The 9,496-nt window shown below is 45.9% G+C and overlaps 1 long non-coding RNA gene across 2 annotated transcripts in view; it reads right to left on the bottom strand.

The window, feature by feature from the left end:
- Nucleotides 1-1,198: 1,198 nt before the first annotated feature.
- Nucleotides 1,199-9,496, bottom strand: part of LOC123797673 (uncharacterized) — a 74,861-nt gene continuing 66,563 nt past the window's right edge. For both annotated transcript variants that reach the window (XR_006781018.2, XR_015725638.1), the window contains exon 3: nucleotides 1,199-1,426. This is a non-coding gene — a long non-coding RNA (uncharacterized LOC123797673). The remainder of the gene's footprint in view (nucleotides 1,427-9,496) is intronic.

Genomic DNA, 9,496 nt, shown 5'->3' with positions numbered 1-9,496 from the left:
TCATTCAATTCAATTCTAATCAAATTTAATTCATTCAATTAAATACATATGTGTGCTCTGCACTGAGCTAGAGATCATGGAGGATACAAGAAAAATATATGATAGGGACCCTGTTCTCAAGGAATGTACTGTTTAATTCTGAAATTAAGCCTTAGCTACATGCAACATCATGTACAATGAAAACATAAAGGTCAAGGAATGCCTTGGGAAGTCACTGAGGGCTGGGCTTGTCAGGGAGGGTTGTCAGGAAGGAAGAGATGAAGCCTGAGGGGACAGTGAAGGCAATATGTGTGTGGAGAACCTTCCATGTTAGAGAAGAGCATGAATAAAGGCATGAACCCACTGTGTTGAATGACAGAAAAGGGACTGGGGATATTAGTGAAAGAAGGAACATTAGTTGGACGGTGGAGCTGAGTCCTAGTTGTTCTTCTCAGTGTCCATTCTCCTCTTTTTCTACAGTGATGGAAGGTTAGCTGGGCACATGGCCAGCCTTCTTTGTAGCTAGGTGTGACAGAGTAACTAGATTCTGGCTAATAGGATATCAGCGGCAGTGATGTGTGAAATTTCCAGGTCATGTTCCTGAAAGGAAATGGGTTTGTCCTCCATTGCTCTTATTTCCCCTTTCTTGTAGGCTGATGTGTGGATGGGCTATTGCACCATTTTGGACACTGTAAATAAGGATAGCATCCTAAAGTTCGCAGATATAATCTAGAAAGAGTCCAGACTCACAGCATTGACAAACTGCCATGCCAACCCTGGCGCACCTACAGTGATTGTGAAATGAGAGGGAGGATTCCAGCTGCGAGGTACAGGGGAGTCTTTTGCTCTCTGGCATCCACATTGCTGACTGGGGATTCTGGTGTTTGCTCATCTGATGTAGCAGGAGTTCCTCCAAATGTAACCTTACTTTGTCCATACATTTGCACAATGGCTACTAGGAGTACCTTTTGGGAAGACTTTTAAAGAACTGGTACAGCAGTGAGAGGAGCAATTTTCTCTCCATATGTTCGACAGGGACGCCCAAGATTCTGACCAACCGTGTTCTGAAGGAATATGGGTTGCTGCTCATCCAGAAAGCTGCTGTAAGAACTTACAGTTGGTGTGGGGGAGGTATTAAAGAACACTAATATTTCTGGAATGGAAGCTTTAATTGAATGCAAAAAAGATATCATAACCTAGAACAAATTGCCTTTGAAATCAAATACATCTTGTGCAGACAACCAGACCTGTCTTTTTGGTTGTTTCTTTTCAAAAGTACCCCCACTGAAGGATGAGTTGGGGCACTGGCTCCAAATCGGCAGCCTCTTTCTCTTCCCTGGTACGGCAGTAAGCAAAGATCCGAGAACCAGACTCGGAGAGAAGGTAGACTTGATGGTCTTCAGCTCTTTCAGAATCTTCCATGATTCTTTCATGTGGAAGGTTGTCACTTAAAAACAAAATCGAGATGAAATTCACATAACAAAAACCTAACCATTTTAAAGTGAATAATTTAATGCCATCTAGTACATTCAGTCTGTTGTGCAACTATCTGGTTCCCACACATTTTCCTCATCCCAAAGGAAACTGTACCTGGTAAGCAGTTACTCTTCACTCTCCCCTCTTCTCACCCCTGGCAACCACCAGTCTGCTTTTTCTCTCTATGGAAGTACCTGTTCTAGATATTTTACATACATGGAACCATTAGTACACGACTTTTGGTGTCTGGCTTCTTTCAATTAGCATAATGTTTTCTAGTTTCATCCAAGTTGTAGCATGGGCCAGTGCTTCATTTCTTTTCATGGTTGAATCATATTGTTAAATGTAGCTTCCACAATCTGTTTACCCATTCGTCTGCTGAAGGTCATTTGCCTATTGTGAACTGTGCTGCTATGAACATGTACGTACAAGTACTTGCTCTCTTACCATTTTAACAAATTTTAATGAATTGCCATTTTAATGAATTTAAAACTCAGGGGGAATTAGGAGTATCTGAAAGTCCAAGTTCTTGCTCTTCTTCACGTGTCAGAGCAGCAGGCCACTGTGAAGGGGCTTCCCTGCCACCCCGGTCCGGTGCTAATGGGCCCCAGAGTTGAGGAGCAGAGCGGTTCTGAGTGTGAAGGAGTCTGGTGGAGTCAGGGACCCTGACATCCCTCTTCATTGCTGCCACTTCCTTTCTTTGAAAGTCCAGGAAGGCACACTGTTGAGTCAGACTGAAGGCCTTCTCTGTGGTGTGCTATCTGCCAGATTGTTCTGTTTGTTGCCAATTGCCCTCACACGTTCTGAAAGATGCCTTCCTGGCCCAATCAGAGAAACAGAACTTTCCAGGTTAGACCAGAAGGGGCCCCAGGCTTTCTGATGAGAGACAGAGGACAACTAGGAAAAGGGCCCAGTTCTGTAAACATAGTCATAGCCACTATTTATTGAGCGCTGAGCATTTGATCCATTCAGCAGCCCTATGAGGCAGGCACAGTGTGTGCATTTCAGAGAGGAGGAAATGAAAGCTCACGCGGGTACAACTGAGGCCTATGTGAATCCAGGCGCATCCCAGAGCTGCTGGGGGCTGGGCTCCAGACCGCTGCAATAAAGCGAAGCTCGCAATAAAGAGAGTCAAATGAATGTTTTGGTCTCCCAGTGCATATAAAAGTTATGTTTACACTACGCTGTGCTCTAGTAAGGGTGCGATAGCATTAGGTCCAAAAACAATGTCCATACCTTAATTAAATGCTTAATTGAAAAATGCTTTATTGTTAAAAAATGCTAACCACATCTGAGCTTTTGGCAAGCTGTCATCACTGATCGTAGATCACCATAACAAATGTAATGATAATGAAGAAGTTTGAAATCCTGTAAGAACCACCCAAATGTGACCCAGAGACAGAAAGTGAACAAATGCGGTTGGAGAAATGGCCCCACTGCCCTCACTCCATGAAGGATTGCCACCAACCTTCGCTTTGTGACAAACGCAGTCTCTGAGAAGTACAATAAAGCTCAGCACAGTGAAATGAGGTACGCCTGTAGTAAATACTCTCCTAAGTTTACGCAGCCAGGAAACGGCGAGGTCAGGGATCACATTCAGGCAGCGTGACTCCCTGTTGGGACTCTTCATCCCGATTCCCACAAGGGACTTAGGGCTTGGCGGGCCAGGGAAGAAAAGGTTTTGACTGGAAATGGGTTCTGGGGTACCAGTTGAACGGTTCTGGCAGGGAGCCAGGATAATCAAGATGATCTCATCTCAAGATCCTAAATTTAATTATACCCCAAAACATCTCTTTCCACACAAAGTCATATTCTCAGGTTCCAGGGATTAGGGCGTGGGCATATCTTTTAGGGGCCACCATTCAACCTACTACCAAGGACTTGAAGCCCCAACAGAGATAGAGAAACCACTGGTTCCAGGGTGGCTGAATTTATTCCTCTATGATGTCACACAGTGCATCACTGCCGGGTCCCAACGGTCTCCCCTGCAGGCACAGCTAGACTGTAAACCTGAGAGATCATCACAGGGCACCCCAGGAATTAAGAGAAGGAAGTCCAGATTTTCTGGGCGGCTCCCTGGGTCCTCACAAGAGTGGTCTGGCTGAGCAAAGCCATGATGAGTTGTCTTGGCTCATTTTATGAGCTCAGTAGAAATTCCTTGATAAACCTGGAGGTAGGACTGGTAGCAAAGCTTCCCTAGGGAACAGGGGGCAGCGGGGAGAGAGCTGGACAAGGGGCTGATAAGGCTGGGCTTGGTTTTCCTTAACCTCCTTCTGTTTGACCACTCTGAAGCCATATTTTCCTTTCCCTTCTCCCAGCACCGGCCTTGTTCTTCAGCAAAGTCTTCAGCACCTGGACCCCTGACCCACTGGCTCCTAAGACTCAGGCTATGGTCCCAGGAACGTGTGATGGCTTTAATGTGTCAGCTTGTGTCAACTTCTGCTAAAGTGACCAGATACTTGGTCAAACATTGTTGTAGCTGTGTCCATGGGGATGTTTTTAGATGGACTTTATACTTATAACAGTGGACTTTTGAATAAAGCAGATTGCTCTTCATACGTGGGTGGGCCTCATGCAGTCAGATGGAGCCCTGAGTAGAACAAAAGGTTGACCTCCCCTGAGCAAGAATACATTCTGTGGCAGATGGCCTTTGGACTTGAACCACAACATTGACTCACCCCTATGTCTGCAGCCTGCTGGCCCATCCTGCAGATTGCAGACCTGCCAAGTGTCCCTAATGATGTGAGCTAATGTCTTAAAATAAATCTCTCTTTCTCTATATGTGCACATTCTATTGGTTCTGTTTCTCGAGAGATTCCTGACTCATACAGAGTGGCCTCCGCTTTCCCAAGCTGGACAGCAACCTTCTCAAGGGTGGGGGCAGGGTCTTTTCTACATCCTGTGCTCAGCGCCACGCTCCTTCTCTCTCTCTATGGTCTCCCTCCAGGCCCTGCAGTGTCTAGCTCAGAGAAAAGCTGGTTCTCTTTGTTTCAAACTGCTGATTATAAGTTTACCCCAGCCAGGGGCCATCTCCTCCAGCAGCTCAGTAGGGTTTGTGGAGAGGAAACATTTGAGTCTAAGAAATGTAAGGAACAGAATCATGGTCCTGGCCCGGCTGGAGGCCTGGAGGGGTCTGCCAGGCTGAATTGAGCCGAGAAGGGCAGCACCCATGCAGGAGAATAGAGACTATGACCCAGGTGTCAGCTATTCAAGTTCTCCCTGGTCAATTAATGAGTTAAATAAAATCTTCGACAGGTGATCATTTCATATCTGTATGAGAATCATGATTTTCACTTTTAATTGTTTAAAAATATTATCCTTTAACAGAGTCCAAACTCTTTCAACTCTCCCTCAAATGAGATGACATCATAACAAATCTATTAACAGGTATTAATATTATATTATAGAGTTTTAATAAGTACACAGAATGGGATTAAATCCTACAAATGAGTAGGAACATCTTCAAAATTTCCTACCCTCCTTTTTTTTATTATTATGCGCGGGTTTATTGACATTATGCTAAATTTAAAAATCAAATTAAGAAGATCACCCTACTCTTGATACAACAAAGGAAAATGACATTGTGTCATCTTGTCAGAAAATATGGTATGTTTTCCTATTTGTTCATGTGTTCTGCTGTGTCTTTCTGGAACGTTTTGTTTGTTTGCTTATTGAGATATAATTGACAGATAACATTATATGAGTTTCAGGTGTACAACATAATGATTCGATATTTGCATACATTGTGAAATGATCACGCAGTAAATCTAGTTAAAATCTATCCCTGCACGGAGTTACAGAATTTTTTTTTCTTGTGACGAGAACTTTTAAGATTTGCTCTCTTAGCCACTTTCAAAATGCAATGCAGTGTTATTAACCAGAGTCACCGTGCTGGACTTCTCCCCCTCTTTATCTTCAAGATGGGAGATTTAGAAGGACAACCCCGTGCATCATACACTTGCCTTTTTCCCTTCTTTCAGTCTCCCTCAGTGGTTCTCAACCATGACGTGCATAAGAGCTGTCCAGAATGTTGTTCCCAGGACTGTGAATACTGTTTATGAGAGCAATTTAAATGGCTTACTGTATTTCAAGGAATACCTATGGTAATAATGACAGGATGAAGATTTTTGTCTTTGATGAATCTGAAGCTACCAGGCCACCTCCTCCTCCCCATAAACTATAACGGCACCGTAGCTGCATTCAGTGTCAAGGTGTCTGGGGTCTTACGCTCTCAGTGGCTTTTATTTCGCATTGTACTCCCCCAGTAAGGCAGGTCTCGATGACTAAGGCTCTAACTTTAAAAAAATATATATATATTATTGAGGTGAACTTCACATAACATAAATTTTTAGTCATTTTAAAAATGTACAGTTCAGTGGTATTTAATACATTCCCAATGTTGTGCCACTACGACCTCAATGACTGTTCCCAAACATGTCCATCCCCTGAAAGGAACCCCGTACCCATTAGCAGCCCCTCCTCCTCTGCCTCCAGCCCCTGGCAACCACCACCCTGCTTCCTATCTCTATGCATGTACCTATTCTGGATGTTACATATAAATGGAATCCTACCATGTGACTCAGCAATCCCACTCCCAGATATATACCCGAAACAACTGAATACAGATACTCCAACGGGGCTGTGTACTCAAATGTTCACAGCGGCAGAGCGGTTAAGTCTTCCCTGGGCACTCGCTGCCAGCTTCCTCGTGGTTCTGCAGGGCAAGGTCTCTTCATCAGAGCAAAAGCATAAGTGAGGACAGGAGCAGGAGAAAGACAAAAGCTGTACCCAGTTACCCCATTGGGGCTCTGCTTCCTGAGTGTGACCACCCATTGTGATGGGGAAATGCTACCCCCTGGGGGTTCTGGACAATGAATCAAACAGACCCAGAGAAGAGAGGCTTGGCAGACGTGGTCAGGTAGTTCACGGTCAGGTAGTTCACGACATCCCCAGGAAGCTGGGAGTGCCTTCTTTGGAAGCTACAGAAATGACAATAGCCCAGAGGCCCACCCCCTTAGAGATGAGTGTTGCCTGGAAGCCTGTTATATAAGTGAGCTGGATTTCCAGCCTCCGGGGAAATGTGCAGAAGAGCCTGCCTCCGGGCAGGGCAAAGGGCATGGGCCTTGCGGTCATCAGGGTCGCTGGCAGACCCATTGGTAATGCAGGTCTGTTTCTAAATCTGTTCCCTCCTTGTTAATTGCCGCGCAGTTTTATTCTAGCCCTGCGGGAGCTCAGGGGCTTGCTTGGTACAGCAGTCCCTGGTTTGCAAAGAAAGAAACTGACGTTGTGGCCTTTTCCAAGGTTTTCTTCCCTGCGCACACTTCTGGCAATTATTACAAAGTGCACTCATTATCGTTACAATGGCTGGGAGATTAAAGCTTAATTCGGTCTGTTATTTCTGTGGCTTTGCCTAACAGCATTTGTACCTGGAGCAGCCCCACTAGGCTGTGAAGCCAACACCTCCTGAAATCACCAGACGACGCAGTTTGGTTCTCCTCGTGGCTCCTACTAGTCTGGCCAGAGGCAGCCTTCTTCACATCTTAATGGGTCACCAGGGTTTCCTATGGGGATACCTGTCTCTACAGCAGCCAAAATGGGATTCTCTTAAGAGGAAGGCTGGCCTGTAGGAAAAATGACCAGGTTTGACTTCTAACATGAAGTCGTTGAATAGACTGTACCCTTTGTTGAGGGCAAGTGCCCTTTGGGTGAGGTATCACGGTGCTCGGGAGGGAAGTACACAGATCTGGGTTCAGTGGCTCTGCCAGTGTTCCGTGTGTCCTTTGGACAAGCCCTCGAATCTCCCTGAGCCTCCATATGCCCAACTGTGAGGCTGGGAACTAGAGTTGTTGTATAATCGCATAAAATGATTTAAGGAAGTGCGTGACAAATCATGGGTGCTCGAAGATAGTAGCATCATCTTAGAACTACGAGCTCCCTCTCGTCTGAGGGGACCAAAATGATCTGGGGACTTTTTAATCTTATAAGCTGTGGCTTATGTGATCTTAGATACAATAGAGCTCTCCTGACCGCAACATGGCAGTGGTCTGGGCTTCTCACCAGCAAAACTGGCCCCTCCACTCATCCAGATATGTGTCTTAATTAAGCATTTTGGGGCTTAGCTAAGTTAAGGCAGCATGTTTAGGTCCACAATTTCTGGGGGAAGGGGGTGCAAGGTCCAGAGAAGCCAGTGGAAGGGTGGAGTAGGATAGAAAGTGGGTAAACAACAATCTGTTTTTTTCTATATTACATTCAAATTACATTCAAAGCTTTTTTTTTTTTTAAGGGGGGGAGGGGGAGGGGAGAGGGACAGAAGGAGAGGGAGAATCTTAAGCAGGCTCTATGCCCAGTGGGGAGCCCGACGCAGGGCTCCATCTCACAATCCTGAGATCATGACCTGAGCTGAAAACAAGAGCAGTTCTTCAGCTGAGTGGGCCACCCAGGAGCCCCCAAAGCTCTTCTAGTTTAATGGGTTATCTAGATATGACTTTTCTGTATATCAGTCATTCAACAAATGTTAACTGAGCACTGTTCTGTGACTGGTTGATGTTCTAGTCCCTTCTTTCATCGGTGCCTACCTCTTTTCTGCCCGCTCTTAGGAAGGTCACTATAAAATAATACACTGTTTTCTCCCAAAGATGGGGCAAGGGTATGTGAGATAGTTGGAGGATGGTGTGACAACAAGGGGGTCTGAGAGCAGGAAGGCCGAGGGCTTCAGAAGGGAGATGGGGCAGTAGGGAGGGTTGACATCTGTTTAGCAAATCCCTGCCGCCACGGGGCACCCCTCTCTCCCCAGGCCCCTGCTGCTGAAAATCCGCCCGGGGGAAGCACTGCCTTACAGACAAAGGCGATGGGGTTGTAGCTGAATACCTTGGTCAGAACTTCCCATGGGATTTGAAAATTGCATGCTTGCCTCTCTCTCTCTCTCTCTGTGTGTGTGTGTGTGTGTGTGTGTGTGTGTGTGTGTGTGTGTTTGTGTGTGACTATTTCTCCATCCTACGATAGAAGAAACGCTCCCATTTACCCACGTACACTCAGGCTTCCTTTTTGCAAACACCGCCTGGGTCAGGCTCAGGGGACTGGGGAGGTGTGGCCCTGCCAAGAAGAGCACAGCCCCAGAGACTGTGGGAGTCAAAGGAAAGGACCCATCGGGAGAGAGGGGAGTTGGTGCCTTCCCGCCTGGCTTGTTGATTATAGTAGCTTCTGGGGGAGACGTGTGCAAGCCGTTCTGCCACGGCCGAAACCATGCCTGCTCCATTCCCCGCTTCTCCTCTCTCTTCAGCGTTCCTCTCCCTCAACTCCCCAACAGCCCAAGACAAACTCCAACTACCAACAGCACCCTCATATTCCCAGCCTGTGAGAAAAGTGTTGCTAATACCTACTGGGTAGTTTGTTTAATTAAAGCTCAAAACAGATGTTGGCTCCTGGTACATGTGGAGAAATGGAAAGAAAATGAGAGGTCAGGTAAATGAATTACCAATGGCTAGATCTGCAAGTTCTCCTGATTTCTTGCATCGTTTGTTAGCCAAAGAAAGGAGCAAGAGGGAGAAGCGTGGCTAGGGTTTAGTTCTGTTCAGTAGCACACGTGCAGCCCAGAAGGTGGGGATTAATTATGGTACACGATGTGAAGCAAAATGTATTAGGTATCTTCTTAGATGTTGGATCCCTGCTTGATGAAAATGGCAATTTAATTCCTATTGCCTTTGTTGCTTTTGCGACTTAAGAAAACCCAGTATCCAGGTGTACCAGCCCCTAGAAAACCGGCTTCCGAGACTCTGAAAGCGAGTCCTGCTGTGAAGCTGGTTATTTTTATGGCGTTCACCATTTGAAGGAAAGGAATTGGGGATCTAGTTGAATATGGTATTTAGTATTGTGATATGTTTAATATTCTTCCTCTATGTCTTCAAACATTCAAGGGAAATCACTGTGCAGTACAAAGAATAGGCCCAGTGTGATCCATCCCCCGGCCGCCAAGAAAACCTGGAATCCACCTGCTTTTAAATTTCTGCATCAGGGCGCCTGGGTGGCTCAGTCGTTAAGCATA

The sequence above is a fragment of the Ursus americanus genome, chromosome 9 (genome assembly GCF_024610735.1).
Source record: "Ursus americanus isolate L20-20 chromosome 9, mUrsAme1.1.p, whole genome shotgun sequence".
In the NCBI taxonomy this organism is placed as follows: Eukaryota; Metazoa; Chordata; class Mammalia; order Carnivora; family Ursidae; genus Ursus; species Ursus americanus.
Note: the sequence above shows the minus strand (reverse complement) of the source record. Positions and strands in the feature narration are given on the sequence as shown.